The sequence below is a fragment of the Typopeltis vanoorti genome, chromosome 2 (genome assembly GCF_054136105.1).
Source record: "Typopeltis vanoorti isolate ZY-2024b chromosome 2, IOZ_Tvanoo_1.0, whole genome shotgun sequence".
NCBI lineage: Eukaryota > Metazoa > Arthropoda > Arachnida > Uropygi > Thelyphonidae > Typopeltis > Typopeltis vanoorti.
In genome coordinates, this window is record NC_143550.1 from 108,074,968 (window position 1) to 108,099,412 (window position 24,445).

Below are 24,445 nucleotides of genomic sequence, written 5' to 3' on the forward strand. Positions count from 1 at the left end.
TTGGTATATGCAGGAAAGGAAGGAGGCTGTTCCATTAGATAGCAATTCTTTTCATTAAAAAATACTGCAGTTATTAATGTAAATGAGTAAGAAAGCCATAATGGATAAAATGCAGGTGTCTCTGTTTGTACCAAAACATTTGCACTCTTTGCTTGGTGTGATGTTTCTTTCAACCTATTTATCTGAAAGATACAGCTTACATATATATTTATGTGCTTTATTCTCAATTGATTTGCCAATAATATTGGGCAGTAAGCAATTACATACACTAGAATAACTTTTACATCCACCCACTGATTTGTTAGAAGCAAAGCAAACTGTGATTGTTAGCAAACACGGAGGTTTGAATCATTTCATTCATACTCAAATTAAGGGTTAGATTTTGGGAATAGACTGCATGAATAACAATAATCTAGCTGATAGTACAAACCTTAAATTATGTTTTTGTATCAAGAAGAATTCAGAATTGTTAGTTTTTTAGAATTTTTAATCTGTATTGAAGAAACCACTCTGAATTGCTTTTGCTTAACTTGTGAGTACTTATAAAACATTTGATCAAATTAGAAAGGGAAAGCACATGTGCGTACACACACACACACAGCTTATACATATTATTTTATAGCAATTCCACTCACAGAAGATTGGGTTGCTTAAGGATTAGACAATCTGATGAAAACCCTGTGCTGTAATGATAAACATGAACCTTTAAGACACTTCTGCCCTCCAGTGAGCAGGATGGTGATCTCATGCTAGGCGATAAAAATACATTGGTCATGTTGCAGAGAGTCTCATTAAAACTCTGTAATGAGGTTTCCCCCACCCCCTCCTTTTTTTAATTTTTTTTTTTATTTGATGGTTCTTTATCCAACATTGTTTAATAATCACTTTCTCAGAAGCATATGGTTAAAAAGGTTTTATTAATATACAAAACATATTTTGACATATGTTCATTTGCTGCATGATGTTACTTTCAGAAATTTTATGCTTACACTATATTGCATTTCATGATATTTTAAGAAATGTTTAACTGTATATTTGTGATGAATTCTGTGTGTAAACTTATTTGTATAAAATTATTTTAATCCTTATACATTAGAACAAACTACAATGTTGTCCTTCTGTAAATCTGCTGACATCATTTGGAATAAATATAAATAGATATGATTAGCTCTCTATAAGAGATTAAAAATCTTAATCATAACACTTAGCAGCATTTATTTATTTGATCGCCAAATATTCTCAAGAATTTATTTCTCAATTTAGAAGATAACTTCTAAATGGTAGATAACTGTAGAATATGATTTAGAATGGGATGGGAGTGGGGGGCTAATTCATAAATGCTTGACAGGAATAACTGTTGTAAATGTAACAAAAGAAAAATAGGAGAAAAATATAAATGCTCCTCAATATTTTTTGCTCCTGATGAGAATTATTTTCTGTTTGAAGTGTGTACAGTTTTGAACTCTCAGAACTAAAGCCATATTTGTTTTTAGTTATTGAATAATAACTAAAGGCATATAATTTTCATGGTGGATGTTACAATTGTAGATAAAAATATCAGAACTAAAGCCGCATTTGTTTTTAGTTATTGAATAATAACTAAAGGCAGATAATTTTCATGGTGGATGTTACAATTGTAGATAAAAATATTGCTTTGTAGTTTTCTTTTGAATGGAAACTGCTGCACTTCATTAATGTAAAAATTTATGACTTAGATGCATGGCAGAAGATTGCTTCATTTGGAAACAAATAACACAAGTTAATATATATATATATATATATATATATATATATATATATATATTTATACACAGAAAGAGAGAATTTGTTATTCTAATTATAATGTGTGATAAAATAACTGTTTCAGTATGTGGTGTTTGTAGCATACTAATTTTGTTTAAATAAAATAAAATAAGTTTCAATACTTTCTGTAGTAAGTATGACAAGAATACTTTTTCTTTAACCTTGAGTAAATTTAATCTTAAAATACCTTCAGTCATTTTCATGTTTTACTCATCAGCTTTGATAAATACTCATAAAAATATGCATTGTATTTTGTGATTTGTGTAATCTTTCTAAGCATCACATGATGAAATGGAATTTTAAAATACATTTTGTAAGTACTAACTATGCTGACTAAAATTTATAAGAGAATATATTTTTGAAAACTTTGATATAATGATAATTCAGCTTTGCGCGTGATGTAATCCTAAAAGTGCCACCTTTCCATTACCAAACTTGTAATTACTGCATTTAATGTGACAAGTAATGATTGAATATTTTTGTCCTATTTCATACAATAAGGATTTTATAAATTTATCTCTTTATAATGTAATTTAATTATCTGAATTTTAGGTCTTGTTTAGTAATACAATTTTTATCTTTCAAATAGTGGATAGTTAGATTCAGGAAGTTTTCAATATTATAAGATATTCAGATTTAAAATTAAAATAGCACAAAGTCGTTTTAATAGCTCAAAAGAAGAAAATAAAGTTTGCTGTAGTTTATCAAAATATTGTTTAACAAAAACTGCTCTTATTAGCAAGATAAATATTCATACATGCTCATTAAAAACTTAATCATCATATTTAAATTTAGAGAAATATATCTCCCATTTCAAGACTTGCTTTCTTATCATTAATAATTTTACTGTAATCACCCATGCTTAATTCTACCTCTGATAACTGATTAATATTAGTGTATAAACTTGGTCTCATATTTCTTAGCATAAATTAAGGACGATTTCATTTATTAAAATCATTCCTGTTAATAATATTTAAAATTCATTTAGTTATTTGTTAACTTAATTTTGATCATGCAAAGAATTTGAGTGTGTGTGTATGTGAGAGTGAATACTGATTTTCAGCTTGTTTTTTGAAAAATTTTGTATCTGCAGTACTACAGAAATAAATTCATGCTGTAAATAGTCATGCTGCTTATATATATATATATATATAAAAAATGTAAAGCAGATATTTCACTTATTTTTCTTAAAAGAAATCATGAGCTTGTTAGGTTTAATATGCTTTCTAATTTTATTTAATAAACATTGTTTATTTTCAGTATAGTTTTGATGATGTAGGTTTACAAAACTGAGAAGGGCTTATTTGATTAAATAGTTTTCAAGAATCACATAAACAAAAATGAATGTCAATCATAAGTTATATTGAACATAATTGATCAGTTCTCATTGTAGTAGACATAACAAACTCACTAACCGCAAGAAACTAAAAAAATGTTCTAGCCATATCTTATGAGTACAGCATTGTTGTACAGGAAATATACTAGAACAAATTGTGTGGTCTCTGAATTGAGAGTTAACTGTAGGAGAATTGTATTAGTAGCTATTTGTTAATAATTTTCAGATTTCTATGTAATTAAAAAAATTAAGTAACTTTTTCTAATATATGATTTTCTATTGGATATCATTCCCCTCCTTTTTTTTTTTTTTTAATAAGCTAATTTTTTTAGTAATTCGCAATGCTGGAAATAATTGCATAATATACAAAATATACTGTTCACGAATTTTTCACTATACTCCCAAAATGTAAATAATACTTTTTCTTTGTTTTCTTTATGAGAAAACAAAGTTACCATTTTTAGTTCTTATTTAAATTACATAGAACATGTATGCATTAATGCTAATTATATAGAATGTTCTTGCCTTAAATGGCAGTAAAATATATATTTTTATCTATTAGGTATATTTAAGGAATTGATACACTTCAAACATAACTTTGGAAGCATTTCTGGCATGAAACACATAGACTTTATTTTGGTCGAAGTATTAGCAATTATCACATTCATAATATACTCTGTAACTCTGACTCTTGTACATTTGTTTTTCTGATAATCAGTTTTCTTTGGAAATCCCCCTCCCAAAAAAAAAATCCCAATGATTTTGCTAAACAGCAGTGTATTGGGATAGGAGATAATATCATCTTCTCTTCCTATTCAAGTATTAGAAGACATTCTGTCCAGAAAGCTATGATATGATGGAAGGAGTGATGTGGTCTCATTTGACTAGAAAACTTCCTTTAGGGATGTGATACAAACCAAACTTATCCATCAATATCAAAAAAGTGACCTATGATGAATCATGCTCATGTTCAGTGACATAATGAGGACTTTCATATCCCCATGTATGATGCACGTGAAATCCTAATTATGAACTTATGTACTAAAGAAACTTGTGAGGACTTCTGATATGTTTCACACATTCCTTAAATATTGTCCTTCCTTTCTTTCAATGCTTGTTTTATGTCTCAATGCATTACAGATCTGTAAATTTAGTGTCATTTGGTTCATGTAAATATCTAATTATGCTAAACACAAATATGAGATTTCAGCACTGTTAGCCACTTTCTGTCTCACAAAAAACATATTATCATTTGAAGTAAAATGTAGGATGGAATTAAAATCTGTCTGGTGCTTTGTACATATGTATAAAAGATGGCTTTTATCAAATAGAACCTTGGAGGATTATCACAGTGAACTAAAATATTATCAGCTTTTGTGTTGGGGAGATATTTTTTTTGTGACCACTTAAGACTGGACGTTCATTTATCTATTATAATGATTTGCCTTGCACGGTAGTATCTGTCAAATAAATAAATAAACATAAATATCTGATATATATGCTATTAGATTTCAGGGATTTGTAATGTATTCATTTTTCACTTTTCTTGGTATTTTCAATTATTTATAGATGTTAACCTTATCTTAGCAGTTAATTGAAATCTTTCCACTTTCTTTTAGAACTGTGATTTTAAAAGTTTATATGTACAGATTAGTGTCATTTGATACAAATTTGTGCCTAATCAGTCAGTGTAATGTGTTTAAAACTATTCATTAATCAACATTTTAATATCTGCTGATGGCACGGTGCTGCTTTTACTACATGTATGATCAGTTTGGAATTGAAAGTTTGCTTTGAAGATGGATCGTTGATAAAAATGTTTTTCAGTGATATTAACTGCAGTAGGAATCTGTTATAATGAGAATTTACAGTAGTTAGGATAAAAAAAAAGCTATAAAGAATGCTTCTTTATGATCCATTATTAATCATGTGGAAAACAAAATTACCCTATGATAAAGCAGCATAGATTGTTTATTTCATATTGCCATTAATAATTTTAACTCAGTTTACCGGCATATTTTCCTTACTGAGTGGTAATTTACATTTGAGTCACAAAAGAATGACATTTACATGAATTATAAGAATTTATACCATGAGCAACATAGTGTGAACATTGGTACAAATGGGGCATCTAGATATTGCGAACAAAAATAAAAATAATAGTTGCCATTGTCAGTCACCTGTTTTGACACATTTGTATTACACAGTAACAGTTGCATAAAGGGTTATGAGAGTTCAGACAATAATGAAAGAGTTTGAGTGTTATGACACTTCATTGTCTAAGATGGACCTCCTACAGTTGATTACTAAAGTTATCAGATTTAGAATATTTCAGTTCTTTTGCTTCATTAGAACATTTGTTTTTCTCTAAAATATGAAAGTGATGTGTGTTATGTATCAACCAACTGATATCATATTTAGCTCTTCTGTCTCTGAAAGGCTCTATCCACTGCTGAATGAAGGCCTTTCCAAAATGACTCCAAGACTGTGTCAATGTTTCCCCCCCCCCCCATGTTGCTCCTGCAAATCTGATTGCATCAATTTGTTATGATTTTGAGCAGTGTTGTAGTCATTTTACCTCCCATTATTCAGTCCAGTACTTCTTTTGTCCATTGTTGGTCTTGTCTTCAAGCAGTTTGCCCCAGCCCATTGCTACTTCAGATGTTTCACCCTTTCTATAATGTTAGAGATTTTGGTTTGGTTTCTTTTCTGATCCAGTCTTGTGTACATCTTTCCATAATAAATTGTGTTGTTCTTAGCTCCTGTGTTTGCTTTAATGTTTCACAGCCATATGTAAATAAGTAGAATGCAGTGTTTAAAACTTTCTTTTTTTTAGGCATAATGGTAATTGGCTTTTGAGTATTGACTTCAGATTTCCAAATGCTTTCCAGCTGAGCAATCATCTTGACTTCTTCCATGGAATTTTGATCTATCAGTGCCCATTGTCCCAAGTATAAGTGATTTTATTTTCAGTTTCACCATCATTAATTTTTATTATTTCTAGTTACACATAGCTAGTAAACATAACCTGGGTCTTCTTTGGGTTATTCTTTAAGCTGGCTGCTAGCAAATCTGAAGTTCAGATAAGAGTCTGTAGTTCATCTGAACTTGAAGTAAAGATAACTGAATATCTAAAGTGTAAATGTCTTAAAGGTCTCTTGTTCGTATTTAGGCCTTTTCTTCCCACTCAAGAAGTTTGAATTTATTATAAACATACTGTGAATAGTTTTGGGGATATTTTTACCTTATGCTTCTATTTCCATAGATACTTCCGTTAAAATGAATTATATTTGTTGCATTGGTGTAGGATGATTTGCTGGTCCTTACATATGGCTTCTTCACTAGTTGATTTCACAGAGTCTCAAGTATTGCACAATTTTTTACTGAATCAAAAGCTTTCTCATAATCAGTAAAACCAAGACACAGTGGGTGTTGATATACATTGCACTGTTCAATAATTTGTGCAACTTGAATATGGTCCATTGTGCTGCAACCACTTCTATTTCAGGTAGTCACTTCTGCAGTCACTTCTATTTCTATTCAGGTAGGGCTAATATATAATATTAACCCTACCTGTTCTTTTGCCTGTGCAAGGTCATTTAGAGTTGCTAAAGCCTATGACCTAATACTTTCATAAATAAAGTGAAAGTGTTAGGTCATAGTGTCTCCAATGTTAGACTCTAATGGTAGTCTAAGTTGATAATTCAAGTCTTCCATTGCATCTTTTTTGTGCTTCAGAATAACCCTTTTCCTTTGTTTATGGCACATCATTTTTCTTTAGAGATAGGGTAAAAATAGTTTGGCCAAGATTTTGTACATTTCCTCACTTACTGTTCAGCTATGACTCCAATTCTCTCCTGCAGCTGTTCCATCTTGTTTTGGATGCTTTATATAACTTCTTTTGGTAGAATTTCTGGCACTTCAATTTTTCACAGTTGCCTTTTTATTTGTTTTGCCATCCTGATATAATATTGAGTAAAATTCTTCAGTTTTTTTTTATTTTTTTATTTGTCTCTGGTTATGCTCCCATCTTTTGGCTGCAACCTTTTTTTTTTTTTTTTTTTTGCTGATCATCAGTGCAGTGTTTAGGTTTTTTTGAGTTATGATTATCTTCATTTGTTTATTGCATGAGTTTACAATTGAATTTTTGAATTTCTTCCTTGATATTGTTTTCTGGTTCTGTTTGCATACTTCAGTATGTTCAGTTTTATTCAAGATTTCTAGTTTGTTTAATTTCTCTTCATTCATGAAACTCATTTTCTCAGAAATTTTGTCTAGCTTCTCCTTTGTGGTGCCAGCTATTTCAAGAGAGTATTTCAAAAGGTTTTGGGGTAATGTCATTATTTTCTGACAGATCAGCTTGTTATATCTGCATTTAAATTTAATTAATTAATCTTCATTTCAAGTCATAATCTTTTTTAATGTTCAGTTTGTGTAGGATCCTCAAAAATATTTTTCTTCTTTCTTTTCTTTTACTGCTTATTTGAATCTTACTGCCAAACTGGTTGGCCGAGTAGTTAGAGTATCCGTTCTCCAGCCAAACGGCTGCAGGTTCGAATCCTGCCATGGGCATGGATGTTTGTGATTATCTGTGAAAGTATTGGTGGTGGTAGTCAGCGGTAGATGGCGTTGGTGTTAGGTGATGAAGGTTGGTGGAGTAGTGAGACGAAGAGTTGTAGAGTAGATGCCCTCCCTCGATGAGTCTTTGGACTCCCTGGAGGTGTGATGTAATAATAATAATAATAATAATAATAAAGCATGTCATATTAAGAGTGGATAATTGTTCATCTTTAAATGTTGCAGCCTATGAAAATTTAAGATTGTTACATTGGCAGATATATTATTTATGCAACTTCCAAACAGCCCAAAGTGTTCACTATATTGAGGTATTCTTGTAGTATTATTACTACAAGCTTGTATTCTATAGCGGTTCAACAGAAACTTGAATGACATTCTTATTAGACTACATGAAACAGTAGAAAAAATATTGATATTTGCATTCATCTGAATATGCTGTCCACAAGATTAAGAGTAATTTTTTGAAGTCATAAATTTCACTTCCATAGTTGAAGCTATAAGAAAATGCTTGAATTGTGTATACAACTGTAAACTTTTATTTTCTACAGCTCTTAATTTTCTTTATGCATTTGATTTGGGATGTTTTACTTTCATTGTTGATCTCTATCAGTATTTTCTTTTATTTTCATCTGATCAGACTTGTGGGTGGCAGTAGTAGTTTTTTATTATTTTTTTTAATCATGGTTAAGCATAAAAATCAGTCTTTTAAACATATTTTATACAAAAATATTTCAGGAAAAATAAGTTAGCATAAGGCCCTCTTTGCATGCTTAAACAAATTAAAACAAATATTTGCCAGGTTAAAAGAAAACGATTATTACGATTTTCTTTTAACTTGTGTAATATTTGTGTAAAACAAACTTTTAAACTTAAAACTCTAAAGATGTCAAAGTAAATGTGGTCAAATTGCTATATTCTGTGCACTGAAAAATCATTATAAATGCATTATGAATTGAATATAGTATTTTGTATTTCCATGATTTGTTGTCAGTAATACTTACCTGATATGAAGGAGTTTATATTCTAGATATCTGGTAGTTTTGTTCATTAGCACAAAAGTGTGTCAAAGTAAGAAAAAATATTGTTGGTAAGGTTGAAAATAACCAACAGAAGCATATTGTATCAGTAGATGTTAATAATAATAAATCCCTGGAGAGTGAAGAGCAAAATATTCTGCTTAAAGGTAAGTGGAATGCATTTCCTGAGAGAGAGAGATGAGCTCAGAAATGGAATGGATTTCAGGGCACAATTTTTGATGTGCATTTCTGTTTAATTAGTGGAACTTCTCATGATGACTTTTATGGGGGGGGGGATTCTGAGCATGTTTTTTCTTACCTATAAATCAGGCTCATATCATTTGTTAGCATGCATGCTTAACCTTTAATTCTAACACTAACATATAAAGTATGGCAGATATGGGAGGCAGGGGGGGGGGGTTGCCTATAAGTATTTTTTTTTTTAGTTCATATAATGATCCATGCTATTTTAATAATTTTTTTAGTTCAAGTGATGCACATCCTATTTTAATCAATTAGTTGGACTTGGGTGATTAAAAGCATAGGTATAGATGAAATCAACTATTTTGTGCTTCATATCCAAATGTTATTTTGATTTCAGTGGATGCTTTGCATTCATGTTTTCTATTGGCTTCATAGCTGGTATTGTGGTTAACTTTGGCTATTGGTGAAGAATATATGAGAGAAAAAAAAAGTTGTCATTCTTGAAATTCAAAATATCTTATTGAAATAGTGAAGTGAAAGCTGACTGGGGGAGCATATGCATGATTTGTTTTCTGTTTGCATATATACATTGAAACAAGTTAATTTTATTTAAAAAATTATTTTTTGTAAATAAGCTAATAAGATTTTAACAAAGCAAATGAACATAATAGTAAGAATCATGCATCAGTCAATTTGCTATTTTTTTTAAGCATATTGTTGAATTCTGTGTATAACCAACTTAAAAACAAGTATGTCAGCAAGACAGTTATGTTTGGTTGGGAGCAATTTTAATGGTTAATATCTGGGATTGATTTTCTTCTAGATGCATGTTGAAATAAGATTTTATCATGCTCTTAACATTTTTCTGTAATGATTTTTTTTTTTTTTTTTTTTTTTCATCTATAGTGTCATTAAAATATCTCTGAATTTGTTTGCTAACTTGCAAATATTTTGATTAATGCTGTACATCAGTTGTGTCAAACTCAAATAGGAATATGGGCCTCTTAAGCCTCCAAAGCACTGTGGGCTGCATGTAAAAAAGAAACAACAAAAACTTATTTCTAAATGTCTACTTACTTTTTCTTAACCTAACTTAGGTTTTATCCCCTAACATAATTCAGAAAATTTAATTTTACTCCTTTAATGTTAACAAGTCAGCTTTATGAAAATTTTAAATATTGAGTAAGTTCATAGTTTTGTATTTTCACTCATTTTATTGAAACTTTGTCAAAAATTGTTTTTGAATTTTAAACAATGTCAGGAGCTGAATCATGCAAAGGAAAATTAAATGCATAACATAATTATGTTTTAAAATAAATTTGTCAACATATCAATTAAACATATCACTAATCATTACATAAAAAAAATCAAATTTATAATCGATTTAGTATTTTTTGTTAGAAACATGACATCTTTTGTAAGAAATTTTTTTTTATCAATATTGGCTTCTAATTTTTGTGATAAGGCAGTTTTCAGTACTAATGACAAGTGCTCACCTGTTAATCTTGCCTTATGTGAAGTTTTATTTGCTTTCAAGAATGAGAACAATTTCTAATAAAGGTATGTACTACCAAACATAGCTAAGATTCTTGCTGCAAACATGCACTTTCAACAATAATGACATGGCAAATAAGAATAGTAATTAGGAACATCAGTTTCATTATACTTTTCTTTTATTACTGTATCACACTGAATCTCAACAAGTTCCGTTTGAATATTTCTATTTACTTTCTCAACATCCAAAGAAAATGGGTCACTGAATGATAAAAAAAAAAAAATTGCCTTCATACATGTTGAATTCTTAAACACTTTTCAAATTCAAATAATTGTTGAATATTGGGACATATTTATTGAAATCATATGAACCATATGACTTGATAGTCTTTGCATGTAGAACAATGTGTTAAATCACAGATTTTAATTTCTCTTCCCCAAAGTTTAAGTTTGATATTGAAAGCTTTGACACAGTCATACAAACATTACAAGCTGATCTCAACCCTGAAGATGTGTTCTCATTTAAGTTACCTGTGGTATTAACAATGAAAGCCAAATCTTGCAACCAGTTCTTATCGTCAAGCTGTTCATGTGCCTCACCTTTTATTTCTAAAAACATTTTACTTTCTTGGTGTAGTACTCAAAATTGCATTAAAACCTTATGGGAAGAGGGCCAGCATCCTTCTGTAAGTTTTCTGTTTCATTTTCAGTTTCTAAGAGCAATGAAGAAAATTGCCATAGATTTAATCTTAGGGAACATATAAAATTTAGTTTTTTTATTTTTATTTATTATTTATTTATTTTTTAACAAACTTCAGTGCATGTTTCATTTTTACTATTTTTCAGCATAGCACTTCTTGATGTATTATGCAGTGAATATGATGAAATTTATTATCAGAAGCTACTTCATGCTGCTTAGCTAACAATTAGTTATAAATCCTTTTGTTTTGCCTGTCATTGCCAGTTCTCCATCTGTAGCAGCACACACTAATTTAGATAACAGCAGATAAAACTTTTCTAAAAGTCCACATACTTCTATAAAAATATCTTCTCTGTTATAATATCCTTGAGGGAAAGAATATCAAGCAATTTTTCTCAAAATTTTCATCACAAGCTCAAATAAAATATGGCTAATTGAGCCAGTCTGCTAATATCCATACTTTCATCAATTGCAATTGAAAAATTCAAACAAGTTTTCATTTTTTTTCTCTAAGCACTGATAGCAGCAGAAATTTCGTTAATTCTTTTGGCAACTGTGTTTCTGGATAAAGAAATATTTTGAAAATTAACTTTTTCAGGAAAAAGAATTTCAGCAGCTTTTGCCATACAATCTTCATAAATTTACCTTCAGTAAAACATTTTGAACATTTAGCTATTAGTTCTGAAATAACATAGCTAGTTTTAACCACATTCTCATTGCCTTTACAAATTTCTGTATATACCTTTTGTTTTTAAAGTGCATATTTTAGACTTCTTAATTTATCTTCTCTTAGGTTTCTTTGAGTATCAATCATACTCAGAGCAGTGTGTTTCATAATGTTCCTTGGAAACACTAATTTTGTCTCTACAAATTTAAATATAAAATCTATTTTTATGTTCAGAAATGAAATAATCTAATTCTCATCTTGTTTGAAAAATTTTATGTTCTTCTTGATAGATCTTTCTCTACTGTTCTTAGAAAACAACATACCATTCCTATGAGATAAAATTAATAATAAGTTTCAAGACAAATTTTGAATTTATATTTGCGTTTATAAATTTATAATTTTCTTACCTTGTATAAATTGCAGTAAAACCTCAATCCTCAATGAATATAATAGTTATACGTATCGAGTTTCAGTGATGCACTAATGAAAAACGTATGTGGATTTTAACCTTTTCCACTTGGGTATTAAGTGGTGGTGCTTGACATCACTGGCAGTGCCAATGACTCGCATGTTGAGTATTGCTTGACACATGAATTCCCCCAACATTTGGATGGTCACTCTTCTGATTTTATTGACATTAAGTTTGCCATATTTTTTGCCATACTAAAAGATGCTGACAAGTGAGATTTATTAAATATAGTTAATTACACAAGTATGTAACCATAAAACTGTATTAACTTCTAGTTTTGGCAGGACATAATAGATAAATACATTACATTGTCTTTGATTGTATGGACAATAGATATAATCTTTCTAATCAAAATTAAATGGTTAAGGTTAAAAGAAAATTTATGAATTTTAAAACCTAGTGATTTTTATTTTTATATAATTTGATAAATATTTACCAAATGTTGGTGCTGGCCATAAGCTGCAAGTTTGACACTACTGCTGTATATATTAGTGAAATTTTCAAAACTTAGTTGCCTTAAATGTAATGTCCACATTTATATATAAAAAGAGCACTCACTGATGCAGAGGAGCACCATTCATTGGACATAATGATTTTTCAAAAATTTTTTCACTGATTTCATTATTCTAAGTGAAAAAAATGGGTAATTCTTCAGTGCCTGACTCAAATAATTTGTTTTTCATCAGGATTTATTGAAACTTGCTGAATTTTTAAGAAGTGTCACTTACTGAGGAAAAGTGTGATTTGCTTGCTTTTTGTTCTATAGCTAGCACTGAATAGCTTTGTCTGCTATTATTATAATATTATAGAAAGACTATGGTAATTGATTCCAAAAATTCATATCACAGCAAGAATAGAATCTTGATTAACCATGTTACCAATGCTAATATTGTGACAATTGTAAAAAAAAAAAAAAAATCATCTGATATTCATAAATAAGATGTTAATAGACACAATAGATTGCTACATCATAAATCATAGAAACAGATGGCTAGCAATTAGGAAATGATTGATTTTGAAACTTTGCAGGAGCCATGCTTAAAATAAATAAAATGAAGATAGCATCATTTCTGACATACATGTAAGATTAGGATTTTACATCAGATGATGTAAAAATAATGCATATATCATACTGTTTCTAGTGTTTACATTTCTCTTCATGTTCTTTATTATAGAAAAGGCAGATTCATGAATGCAACTTAAAAAAAAAAAAACACTTAGTACCCGATCCCTCAGTAAATAAAACACTCAGAAGAAAGCAGCTTAAAAAAACTAAATTGTTATTCATTTAAAGAAATGAATTAAAAAGGACTAGAGCACATAATATGAAGTTTCACATATTGATGGTTATCTGTTTTTGCTACCAATAACTAAAGAGTTATTGTAGCCAAAATGTCTTACCTCTCCACATTAACTTTCTGATTTAGAAATTTAAGTATTTACTATATAGTGAATTCTGTAAAATCTTCACTGTTATCTTAAAATATTTTGCAACATAGTTTACTTTATTTATTCATTATTATTTTTAGCATGATCTTTTTTTAATACATGTTTATTGAAACTCTATATTGAATATTAACAAAAATCCAATCTTTAATGAGCTATTAATGATTAAACTTCAGTCTACAGTAATTTATAATGCAGTAAAACATCACATTTATTGCAATTTCATAAAATAATGGTATTTCCATTGATTGGCTATAAGAAAGTTCTTGTAGAACTTAACTTTCATGCCAGAAAATGAGCCTAATACAGTTGACTCTCACTATAGGAAACTCCTAGGTAATACAGGAATTGCTTATTATAATGACTGGTTTCTTATAATGAATTTCCTTCAGCATAGGAATTACAAAAAGAGTGGATGTAAAATGGGTAGAAAAAGACCATCCCTGGAAGTTGTATAAAGATATATTGAAGGGGTGTGTCAGGAGTAGATTATTTATATGCATGAGTTGTGAGTGGAATGCATTGCTGGTTGCATTATGAATGCAGAGAGTATAAATGATTTTAAAGTTCAGTATGATAGACATGTTGCTGGTTGAGTGGGCCTCCCACAATGGGTCTACTGACCACATGGAGATTACTGTAATAATAATAATAGTATTGTGCTTTAGGCAGGTTTGATTGAGACTTTTCAGTAGTTTGTTCAAGTGAGTTTTTTATAACAATGTTTGTGTAAGTGAAATTTAACAATGTCTGTTTTAGTTTATTTTCTTAATCTCTTCAGTTTGATTTCTTTCAGTGTCAGTTTCTGTAGTTTATTTCATTGTTTATTTATTTTGAGCAATAACTTAATCTGTGCTTCCAGGCATTTTTTTACCAAAGTTTTTGTTTCTGGTATATTTTGGATATTTTGCTTAATTTTTCTGCTTAACATACAAAAAGCCCATTTTTAATTTACTGTGTAGTTAACAATCTCAATATTAAACCTTTATGTGAAGTTTTAATATAATTATTAATATTTAGAACATCTTTATTCTCCATGTATATAATTAACAAATACTATACTGAAGGATCAATAATTCTAAATTATAATTTAGAATTTTAAGTGTTAATTTTTAATTCCAGTTCTAGTTTAAATTTTAACTTTGAAAATTAGGTTTATCATCATTTATATAACTAATTACAGTAGTTTGGATTTCACTCTTGGAATAACTTATGAGGAATATAATGCTTTGTCAAAATTGGATAAATCTGTTTTTTAACTGGGGGAAGTCTCTCTTTGAAGGCAATATATATTAACTGATGTGATATTACCAAATCAGAACATAGTTCATTTTGTTAGTAATTCATTTATATTAATGACAAATAAATTGCACATACGTACATGTTTGTTTTCTGTACGTTTTTAGAATAGCTGAAATGATTATAACCAAATTTTCATATGTTTCACATCAATCTCAGTGAAGGCTTGTTTTTTTATTTATAATATTTATAATCTGATTAGCACTCCTTGCTTTCTCCACTCAAAAGTTGCTTACTGTTGGAAATTGAGTGCCATTTTTGACTTTACACTGATTTTAAGTATGAAAAGCAAAAAATAGAGAAATTCATATTATTCATTAGCAAGTTTTTCTTTAGCAGAATAAGCCAAATTAAAATATAAATATTAAAAGTACTATTTATGCAATTTTCTTTTTTGCCATATTAGTACCATCTTACCTCTCCCACCTCTTGTATTCTGGTTAGTAGCTTGCGCTAATGTTAAGACAGATTGTCTCTTTCATTTTAAAGCTGAATTAAAACAATGTTTGGAATCAACCCAACCAGGCTTTCATGCTATTTCAAAAGCATATTTTGTGCTTATGTGGCAGTATCTCATACTATGTTACACAACCTCTGGGTGCTGCCATATAAGCTATTGCATAACCATTAAAAATTATAAAATGGCTAATTAAGTTGGGCAATCACTCTCTCTCTCTCATACCTTCCCCCTTCCACATACTATTATACATTAAAAAAAATGTATGTTTGTTTTCACTATATAAATTTGCATAATTTGATCTACAACCACTAAATTTCATATGGCTCATTTGACTAAGAAAAGACTAAATTCAAACTTGAAATGTGCAGCAGCATCATTTCAGTATAAAAGAATTATAGACTCCATTTGGACGAAAATCCCCCCCCCCCCAAACACACACACACACACTACTTTACTACCACCAATTTATGCTGGTTTTAGCTGCCTCTAAATTTTATATAGCCATTCGATTTGACCAAACTGTTTGGATCCAAAATTTTGATCATGTGGGGTAAGTAGTTGCTATTTCATATACTGTTTGAGCTGCCTCAGGAGAATTGTTAGAGGTATGATCAAATTTTGCATAAATCTCTTATGAGAATCCATGGACCATGGAGATAAAGGATATTGCAATGAAAAACATCATCTGAGTATTTTTTCATATGAAATTAAATTCATAATGAGATGGGCTGCTGTAATGTTTAATATATATATATATATATATATATATGTATGTTTGTGTGTGTGAAATTGAAAGATTTAAATGGGGAAAATAATTCAATAACAGCATTGAAAAATCAAGTCCCAGTAATTGAGTAATCAGTTCATTATATATCTATAAAATAAGTGCTTTAGTAAGTTTTGGAATTCTTTTTCTGATATATACACTATATCAAGGGTAAGCTAGTGTCATAGAGCAGTAGTTGGCCATGTCCCTGTTTATCTATTGGATAGTAAGCATTTATTTTATTTATTTTTAATCTTAAGACAGATTTTTTTCCCTTCAGTTATTTCTGAATAACTATTCAGAATTAACAATACAATCATCATGAATCAAAGTGTTCTTATCTTTGTGATGTACATTGTTACTATCATTTATCTTTTTTTCCCCTACATCCTGTTATATTTATAACTACTGATTCAGTTTTCTGTACTGCACATTTTTGAAAATTAGTAGACATGTTTATATTTAATATTTTAGTAAGCAGCTTTGAATTGCTTCTCTTATTACTTGAAGTGTAGTAATTACTGCACTGAAATAAATTTTAAAGCGAAGTTCATTAATGATATAGGAAAGGATCTGAGAGGAACTGTTCATTTATTTGCAGATGATGCAAAGTTGGGTAGAGCAATAGTGAATACACATGATGTCAAAATTTTGCAGGATGATTTGGATAGATTGGCAGACTGGGCTAAGGAGAATGGATGTCATTTTAATGTGGCAAAGTGTAAGGTTATGCATTTAGAGGTGAAAAGATTAGCATCAGTATACGACATTAGTGGACCTGTACTCCAGGAAATTGACGAAGCCAGAGATTTGGGAGTGTTGGTAGATAGGGAGTCGAAGTTTAGGGGGCACATAGCAAAAGTGGCTAAATCAGCTCATGATCACTTGGTTACTGAGGAATACTTTGACGAGCAGACAGGCAGGTAGGTTATTGTTCCTCTTTATCGATCTTGATAAGACCCCATCTTGACTACTGTGCCCAGATCTGGGCGCCAGGGTTTCTTCTTGATGGGGGGGGGGGTAGAGTGAATCCAGAAGTGAGTGACCAAGATGGTGGCTGGTCTATGGAATGAACCTTACGAGAACAAGTTGAAGATCTGTGGGTTACAGAAATTGGTTGATAGACAGAAAAGGGGTGATATGATCAAGACATTCAAATTACTGAGGGGTTTTTACAACATTAATTCAGAGGAAATTTTTCAGAACAGGTCTGGTGGTGGTGGGAGAACTTAAGGGCCATCCATGGAAACTGGGCAAGAGTGTAATTAGCAACGGTGTTAGAACTAAGTTTTTTACTTGGAGAGTGGTGAATGAGTGGATTAAGCTGCCAGAGTCTGTTGTGGGTGCCATGACTGTGAATGAGTTCAAAGAAAAGTATGATAGATACTGTGCAAATGCTGAATGGTTCTTGACATGATATTTAGGGCCTCCCTCAATGAGTCTAAGGGCTCCTTGGAGTTGTAATAATAATAACTTATTAAATGAACATCACTAACTTCAAAAACATTTGATATTTGTGTCTCTTGAAGTTCATACATAAGTGGTATATATTTTAGGTATAGTTTCTGGGAAAATTCCCATGCTACTCCTCTTAAACACTTATTATAATAATGGCTATTATAGCCTGTTTTTGTTTAGGAGTGTCCCTTATTTTAAATTCATTGGCTATTATTACTCAAAAAAGGGGTATATATATTTTAGGGCATTATGGATGAGTATAGAAGGCAATTATAGCAGAATAAAAGAGGTGGAAAATTTTTTGTACATACCTTGTTTTGATTCCAGGAGGCCTTCCAATTTCATGATCCTGCTTAAGGTTGTTTATAAAGATGGGAGGGAGGAAGGGAGCATGGGAAAATAAATTTGGAAACCCGGGTTATGTATTAATAATATATATATATAAATATATATATATTATTGTGTTTAGGGGTGCATTTTGTGTTGGGGGGGAGGAGAGAAGGGGAAGGGTTTACTTATGTGGAAACTGGGGCAGGGGAGGGGGTTAACAGGGTATGGACCATTTCAGTCAACTGACCATCGGAACTTTTTCGGAATGAGTGTAGGGCTATGTCAAGACTGTAAGTTGAATCTGCCAAATAAGGGCATTTGTTGTCGCTAAATGGCCGGAGGCATGGCTTAATTTGTAAGTTCTGGATCGTCCAACATTCGGAAATTGGGTAGGAGCGTTTTTTTTTTTTTTTTTGGCGATAGTTTTGGATATTCTAAGCATTGTTTCGTTGTCTTGTTTGTCTATGATTATGGCCTTGGTATATATTTTGTTTTCCCAAGCAAAACCATCTGCATTCATTGTAGGATGTGGCCAGGGCATTGATTTTCAACTAGTATGTTGTGATTAATCAAAAGGAATAAATGTACTTATAAAGTTAAACTTATTTATATAAATCATCTTCCATATAATTTCATCTCTAGATCTCAGAACTCTCACACAACTGTTCACTAATACTAGTATGAGCTTTGAGTTCTTTAATATAAGATTTTTTTCCCCTTGTAGGATGTGACAATGCAGCATCAAGCTGATGTCATATTAGGTTATTTCAGGATATAAATTATATTTTTTTCATATAAATTTAAAATAAACATTTAATATTCTTCAAATATTAAATTCCTTATCCGACCATTAAATATTTAATACTCTACTATTATAAAATAGGTAGGCAATATTGGATGACTTCAGCTCTAGTAAGCAATTTTCAGACCTTCCTCTCTAGTAAATATAGCAATATTAAAATAATTTTAGCATGTGAATAGTCTTCCATTGATATTTTGTAATTAAAAGGAATGGAATTGTTCTGATACCAGACATTTGATATACTTTGTATTCTAGCTCATTTTCTCTCTGTAGTGAAATTCATGAAACTTTTTAAAAATGGTTCTTTTCTGGTAATATATTATTCCAGAATATAGTCTTTGTTTAAGCATATTGCTTCACACATCAGCATCCAGTTTTAAATATAGGAGAGTAAAAGTTGGATCAGTTGGGAAAAAAACAGAACTAAAATCTTTAATAATATACCAATTGAATAAACTTCCTTACTGCTAGGTTTCAGTGTAGTTTATTAACTGCGAGAAATACATGAAAAAGCATTTATATAAATAAGCCTTGCATATTGTAATCTAAGGTTGATATATTATCACATATATCTAACTGAAAAACAATTAATAGCTGTGTGGGCAAACTTTGTATTAAGTCGTGAAATGTTATAAATTCTATAACCAGTATTTGATATTCCTAAAACATGAACAAAAATGTTAGTCGTTTTTTGTTTGCTGCATCCATAAGATTAATATATCAGTATTCTTTCTTTTTTTTCTATTACATTAATTTTTGTTGCAAAATGTATTTTGTAGGTAACTATGTACTGTATATATTGGGGATTACAAATGCATAAAAAGTTTTTTTAAATAAGATGACCAGAACAAAATGTTATCCTAAGAATTATAATTAATATTTCTATTCTTCAGTGGATTATTAATCTCAGAATATATTATGGAATTTTGTAGCAAAGGATTGTGCTGAGATTAAGGCTGTTTTGTAATTTAGAATGTGTTGCCAACATGTCTTTTGAAATTCATTTACTAAGATTACTTTGGTTGGGTAGTTTGTATTAAGTATATCCTGCATAGTCTGTCCTAATTTTAAGTAGTGGTTATATTTTCTTTAATTAATGCATTCATACCAGGTCATATTGCATACAATGTGCATGAGGGTTTGCTTCTACATTATTATACTTTCTACATTGGACTCCCCCCCCCCTCCTTCCTGTGTAGAATTTTTATGTAAAATGTGCTTTTGATGTTTCAGTGATATATATATATATATATATATATATATTTTTTTTTTTTTTTTTCATAGAAATCTGCTACAAAAAAAAGTACTGTTATCTTATTTCAGACACTTAAACAAAACACTTAAGTATTTCATTTAGAAATATGCAGAATGAGACAATTTTATGATTATACATGCTGCATGATCTTTCGGATGAAAAAAATAAAGTATCCATGATTTATTATATTATGTACTGTTTTTAATCTCAACCCTCACTTCAATACTGCAATTGAAAATACTAGTAAAATATTTATTATTATTATTATTACTGTAACATGTCTATCATATTGACCTTTGAAATCATTCACAATGCATTCCACTCACCACCAGCTCTCCATGTAGAAAAATGTACTCCTAATCAGCAGGTTTTGAAATGCTTTATGATTCCTTATTCACTCCCTTCCCCCAGACAATTTCCAAAATATTGAGGGATTAAATTAAGAATTAATGTATTCTTTGATTTTTCAGAAATAAATACCCCCCCCCCCCTCTCCTCCCAGAAAAAGGAAATCCAATTATCTATTTGTTGGAACAAATAAAAGAGCCTGTATGGATTCTCCAATCAACAGATTTGAGGATTCAAATCCCAACTATGAGCATTTATATTTGTGAATGTCTTAAAGAGATGGTGGATAAATTTCATCACACGTTGTGGAATCCACCTCCCTCAATTATTGGAAGCTTATCAACAGGTCCATATTTGGTCTCTAGAGCAGGGATTCTGGATTTTCTAACCCTTAGCTCACCTGTGGGATCAATGTGCCATAGGTTTAGCCTTTCATGAGTGGGATTCTCATAAAATATATATTATAAAATAAATTACATTTCCTGTGTTTTATTTTATTTATAAAATCAGTTAATCAGATGTAATTATTTTGGGAGTTAAGTGCTTACCAAACATATTCATTCATTCGCAGATGAATCGCTTTATTTATATATACTTGTTAGATGGATGGAATTTTTCTGCCTCTTGCAGTCATTTACTAGGTTGGAATGTATACAGACACGATACTGATTATTATACCAATAATAATAAATTTCTTTTTTTTTTATATAAAAAAAAAATTATTATACCTCCTCCCACATACAGAAATCCTCTAAACTGTTGACTATTTATTTTTGTAAATCTCTAACTTCTCAGTCTTCAACATTTGATTTGTGCTAAAATTATTTGACATCTCTTTACAAAAGCTTAATATATACATATTTTGCTGTTTGGTAATTTAATATACTATATACTGCCTAACTAATATACTATGTAATATCTAATTTTAATATATTAAATATCCAACTCATTTGATTAATAAATTTGCTTAATCATTATTTACTTTTATTTTGAAACCGACATTTCTTTCAACTCTAATATTCAAATTAGAGTATTTTCAGTATAAAGTACAAACACATTTCACCACCTGCAGGCCAACAGGCATGTTTGTGGCATGTCTGCCTACCTGTTATGCAAACTGAAATCCAAGATATATATGTCCTGTGTAATACTTTTAGTTTCACTTTCATTTCTGCCTAGTGTTGGATGTATTAATAAAATATGTATAACAAAAACTGAGGTACATTATACACATCTTGTAAAAGGAGAAATACTGTAAATTATTGACTATGGTAGCTTGGTATTAATGCAAAAGTATTATCATTTGAAAATATTTATTGTAAATAGTCAATTCATTTACTGTATTTTTCTCTTAATTATTTGTATTTATCTGTTCAAAAATTTAATATAGTTTTCCTGATTTCAAAATTAGTCTTGAAGTCATAACCATAAATTTGAATATTTTCACTATTTATTCAAATTTATTAATATGGTTTAATACTGAAGTTTAATATTTTAAACTGTTTACAAGTTATATCGTATAAGTTGTTATACATAGATTGTTTAAAAAAGATTATGCAGTTGGTAAAAGACATTTAAGATATACAGTGTAATTTGGCATCATCCCAGTATCTTTTATTAGAAACTGTATATATTTATTGGAGCAGTTCTTGAATGTGTTAAATGCATCAGATTTGGATAACTTTCATTTATTTCATGTATTTCTAACATCCATTTAGGCAATACCTTCTTATCTCTTTCACTACATATACAATACATACAATTTAGTCATATGTACATCTTTGTGCATGACTATTTTATCCTAAAAATTCAGCGAGTGAGTACATTTTTGTTGTGATTTCCTGTATATGTGTATATATATATATATATGAGGCCAGATAGATCCAGTACAATCTATCTTTGGTATCTTAAAATTTCTTTACAATGGTACATTGTTGTGTAATCATTATTGAAAATGTTTGTGAAATGTTACCTTCCTATTGTGTAATCTAATTCAATTTTGTAAATAGTGTTTACCTGTTTTTGTGATTGGATAAATTATTTGTTTTTAAAGTGACCAAAATATAGCATTTGCAGGCATTTAGTATGTCTACTAAAACCATTAAAGCATCAATCCATCCATCCGTAAAATAGCTTATTTTAGAAATATGAATGTCTTCCTAATCTTAATTGCAGTGGCATTTATTAATACCTGTAGCTTCAGAAACTGCAGGATGAATATGCAAGGGTAATAAACTTTACTGTAACTGTTGTATCAAACATGTATTTAAAGTGAATTGTTGTAGGTACTGTAACATTTAAGCTGTATTCCATATTCTACATTCAAATATGCTCTCACATTACTGAATAAAAGAGTATTTATTATTCATAAGCTTGGTGTGCTTCTATTGCTATTTTTTTAATAAAAATATTACCACTTTTTTATATTTTATAATACATGAAATTATAACCATTCCAATATTACCTGTAGATATGCTGGACCAGCACTTGTTACACAATCTTAGCCAATAATAGAATAGATTGTTATATATTGCTGATTACTCGTGATTGCATATATTACATAAGGAAGTAGCTGCACACTGATTTTAAGCTTAGTTTTTAAATTAAAAAAAAAAAAAAAAAAAAAACTGCAACTGATTTCGGAAATCAGGTTGCAACATTTTTTAAAAAGCACTATAGCTGTTTTTCTGAAGAGAGAGCATCTTTGTGTTGAATTTATAGAATTTAACTTTGATTTAAATATCCCAAATGACTGAATACCACTTATATTTTTACATATAAAAGCAGTGTTGGCTATTATGGTATAGTAGGTGTCCTGCCGCGATGAGTCTTTGGACTCCTTGGAGGTGTCACGAATAATAACAATTATATATAGAAATAATTTAGAATGTCATAAGAACATATTTCACTGATGATTGCTGCTGGAACAACAAAGGCTATGTCACCACAGCATTGTCTGAATTTTAGAGTCTCTGGCTAGTTTGCCTGTTTTGTGAAATGAGAAACTTACCAGCAGAAAAGCCCACACACACACACCCTTTCTTATGAGACTGACTCTCACTTTCAATTGAAAAGTCATAACAAAGATTCTTCACATCATAGACTGGATTGATGTTGCAAGTTCTTATATGAAAAGCAAGTGTTTTTGAGAAATTGTTTTGTTTCAAGCAGCAGACTAATTTCTGTTTTAATTTTTTAAAATTTGATTTATAGTAAATCATAAAAATTACTGTCTTTTTTTTTTAAAATCAGTTGCTATTGTTTTTATATTTGTCCACCCATTAGTATATAGTGCTGCTGTAGAATTGAGCCTGTACCTACTTATGGTATGTTTTGTCTTCTGGAGGGCTGGTATTAAAGATGTCCTCTTACAATTTGTGCATCAACAATAAATTGTTCTGTAAGCTGAAAAAAAGTGAACTTATTAATTGAAGCAATTGCAAATGCTCGCTCACAGTCATATTCAACTTGTTTGCAGGTTCAGCTCCAGACAGAACACATTTTTCTTCTTTTTTAATTAATTCTTCTACTGCTGTCTTTTGGAACAGTCTCTCTAATGAGTTATTTCCTAAAGAGTACAGTCTACAAGCCTTCATGTCCAGTGATAAGTTTCTTTTTCTTCTCAGCTTTGTTATCCAATACTAATGTACTGTAGGTTGAAAAACCTCTTGTGTGTATCAGATTATTATGAAGTGCATTTTGTAATGGCATTATTTTATTGTGAAACTATGCATTATCAGAGCAATTGAACCTAGAACTTTCTTTTGATATATTTTTGCCCAACTTTGTCATCAAAGTGGTCCAGTTGAAATGACTGAACAAATTTTAATAAGTGATCCTGGGTCACTAACTTGACAGATGCATCACTGTATACTATCTCTTAAAGTCAATTGTCAGCCTCTATTTCTGTGCTAATCTATTTCCATTTACAATCCAACCTCTAACCAATTGAACCTGCTTATTCTCCTGGACACTGGAGACTCAAACTGCTCAGCTAACGAGCATATAGTCAAT

The 24,445-nt window shown here is 30.0% G+C and overlaps 1 protein-coding gene across 1 annotated transcript in view; it reads left to right on the forward strand.

The window, feature by feature from the left end:
- Positions 1 to 24,445, forward strand: part of LOC150109317 (SUZ RNA-binding domain-containing) — a 130,430-nt gene that overhangs the window by 83,595 nt on the left and 22,390 nt on the right. The window lies entirely within an intron of this gene.